The sequence below is a fragment of the Motacilla alba genome, chromosome 4 (genome assembly GCF_015832195.1).
Source record: "Motacilla alba alba isolate MOTALB_02 chromosome 4, Motacilla_alba_V1.0_pri, whole genome shotgun sequence".
Taxonomy (NCBI): Eukaryota; Metazoa; Chordata; class Aves; order Passeriformes; family Motacillidae; genus Motacilla; species Motacilla alba.
The window spans coordinates 44,648,230-44,651,988 of NC_052019.1; positions in this window are offsets into that span (position 1 = coordinate 44,648,230).

The following is a 3,759-nucleotide window of genomic DNA, read 5'->3' on the forward strand; positions in this document are numbered from 1 at the left end:
GTCCCATTGGTCAGCGACCGCCGCGCGCCCGACAGGGCGGCTCGTTTAGGCGCGCGGGGCTGGAGCGCCTGCGCAGAAGGAGGCGCTGTGCCCGCCTTTCTCTGAGGGGACGGGCAGGGATGCTTCCCGTTCTTTTATTTCGCCCGTGGGAAACGCCAGTTCAAATCCTCGGGTTTCCAAACACTACAAAGCATCCCTTGTCACGACGGGGCGTGGCAATTTTTTCTTTAAAATTCTACTGAAGAACTCAACAACGAGCAAAAAAGAACTGCTTGAGAACGTAAGGTCGCAGTACCCTACAACGCCGGCAAAACACTGCCCAAAAATACAGTTTTAAGTGATGCTTTTTATCACACACTTATGACCAGAACACCAGGTCTTATCCCTATCCTTTCTGACCGCTAAAGGAAAGGCCCATTCTATTTTAAAAGCACATCATAACGTGTGAGGTTAGCACTTCATTTTCACGAAAATAGTTTAGATCACTTTGTGAGGAGGGTGTGGCTCGGTATGCATCAGATCCGAGCTGCAGCTTTTCCCCTATGAAATTTAAATTTGCATGCTGCTGGGAGAAGAGATAACACTTGTTCTCTGTCTCCCATGTGTGCCATACAAAAGGATGCACGGCCCCAACACAGTTCTGCTGGTAGCAATGCTTACGGAATGCTTGTGCTTATGGAACTTACAGCACCTTTCAGCTTGAGCCTCAATAACTTTGTGCACCATGGATAAGCATCTGCACCAGCTACTTCATCAACTGCACACAATATATCTTTACGAAAAATAAATATTCAAAAGGCCTCTGGTCAAATTTATCAACCTTCGGACAAAGGTTTAGATTGCTGCACTGTGCTGCGCATTTGCTTTCTGAAATTGCACAGGGATTGATAAACATTCAAGTTAATTTCAGCTTTTGGCTGAAATTCAGTTCCTTTCCTAAAACTACTGGCATCCATGCACATTGTTTCAAAGACACAAGGAAAATTACAAACATGAAGATCATAAACTTATCTACAATCTTTACTCATATTTGATGACAAGTCTGACAGGTGTATGAACTTTCTGCCTAGCTCAAACCCGTATTATTTCAGGATGTGAAAAGCCATGAAGAGGTGACAAGCTAACTGGTACCAGAGCTGTTCTCCCTATATATCACTATTCTTGAATAGTTTTATCTTTTTAATAAGCAGTCACATATTTCATTGTACATAGGAAAAGTGTGGGAAAATAATATGGAAACATCTACTTTTTACTTGTGGTATAGATAATAAAAGCTTAAATCCATCTGATCCATCAAAGCAGTCTTGTTAACAGTACTGAGGCCTGCACACAGAATCCTCACTACTCCTAACATTAATGAAACATGATGACTAAACAGAGAAAAGTTGATCTGGCTGCTTAATACTTGGCATGCACAAATTAATTAACTGCATTCATTAAGACTGATAGAAATTCAGAGAAAGCTGATGTAAATATGAGCAAACTCTTCAAGAAAGCATTTGAGAAGGATCTTCATTACTGATAAAAACGTCATTCCTGCAAATCAACTGCTCTCTTAAATAATAACATTTTGAAAGAAAGCTATTTGAAGCACTCTAGTGGAAAAACAGTTCTTCATTGTTGCAGGAAGACAGCAAGCTTTAGCTGCTCCACAGGAATTGTGCATCAAATAGTCCTAGACAAATACAAGCTTTCACTGCCTTGAACAAAAATAAAAGGAGAAGAGATAAAGCAGTTCTCAGGTTCCAGATAATGCTACAAGCCTCTAGCTTGGTAGCACTTTGACAACATTGGAGATTTGGAAGATCAGCACCCCAAAATTCACTTGCCCAGAGCCTTTTTAGTATGATCATGCTGAGATCTGCAGAGACTTTTGATAAAAAGCAGGAACAGATTGAGAAACAGGCTCTATCAAACACAAATACTGAATCAGTGTACTCCACAATCTTCCATATAAACACCTTCACTCTCCATATCAAAAATTCCAAAATGTTTAAAGCACGAACAGTTTTAATGAGCCACTAGGCATGCTGAGTTATTCTACAGAAAGTCTTTTTGAAGTTACTAGTTCTGAGATTTTACCTAGATAAATTTATATCCAAAAGTTTTAAAGGTGTGCTAATAAATATCTAGAGCCACTGTGCATTTTTAGTTTTTCCATAACCAACTTTTTAACTGGGCAGAACCCATCCACAGAGCATCCATCTGTCCAACAGACACACACAATAAGAACAGCATAAAGATATTGCCTTATCTGTAAATTCTGGCTGTGATCCCTGCCAGCCTTGACCTGGACTTTTTACAAGGCTCTCAAAGGTGTACATGTTGTCATTAGTAAAAGCCATTGCATGAATTATATCTGACAGTTTACTTTAAACCCTGAGGACAGCCATACGGCATTCTAGAACAGTACTGAGATTTTACAATTTTTAAATGCTGCTTATTTCAAAAGCATAAGCATGATGTTAACACCACACTAACATAACAGAGTATACTTACTCAAAGTTACGTTCCCAGCCTCCAACTGTGAGAGGTAACAGTGTTTTCTCATTGACCTAAACCTTTAAGTGATCCTTAGCACTAATTAGTGACATCATTAAATTAAATGTGAAGACATTCCTAAAGCTTAATAAACTATGATTGAGGATAAACAGCTCAGTTGTTAATAACTTTTGCAAGAGCTGCAGGACATAATGTTCAATAACAATCTCTAAAGCTGAAACATATGACAGGGTATTTCAGTTTATAAGTTTTTATTCTAATCTTGCCTTGTTCTACTGTGATGGGGAGAAAAATAGTACCTCAAGTATCCAGTGCTTAAATGAATTAAATGATGATGTTTTTGTAACACACCTCTGCCTCACCACAGCAGCAAAACTAGTCCATAATGATTTCCAATTAAGCAGAAATTTTATAATTACATATCCCGATAACTGACCAGTGAGGGTAAAACTTCACAGTTCAGTGCAGCTCAGACTTGTTCTGAGGATAGGTGTGCAGCACAATTTGCTATAGGGAAATGGTACCAAAAGGAGCAGCTGAGGTAACAGTTTGCTTTGACAAACATCCAGAGGTATTTGTCTTTTCCTCCCTTTAACATCATCAAATGCTATAGTGATTTTAATTTGGTGAGGGCAGAAAGGCTCAACCACATTTTCTCTTTGTTGAAGACCAAGTTTTATTGTTGAAGAGACTGGCTCCCCGATAGGTTTTCACTTTCCCCATACTGCAGTATTCCACAAAGAACAGTCTTAGTGCAGATAATCAACAGTTCCAGCTCTCTGGACTTCAGGGGAGTTTTGACAATTTACACCCCCTCCCCATGTTTCCATGTTGAGACTGACAGAAGATAGCTGTGCTGACCATGGCACCACTAAGCAGCCACACACGAAAGCAGTTCCTCTGCTTTTAAGTGAGAGTTTAAGCCTTTCAAATGGATCTAATCTCACGTGTAGATGGCAAGAATGAAATTCTTGTGAGAATGGAGTAACATATGAAATGAGTTGGAGATGTTCTTAGAACACCAGGAGTATCATAAAATGGTGCTTTTCTTATTTTTGCACTCTCCCCATAGCAAATGCAAATTGCCTAATTTGCACATGGGGACCATTTCTTAGGTTCACCATTCTTCCTCCTTTCCTCAATACACATCTTGCCTTTAACATAAGGACTATACTGGACATTCCGTCTCATGGAGTGACCAATCCTCCTTTGAGCAAACAGGCTTGAAGAATACAGGAGCAGAAGAAACAAATCCAG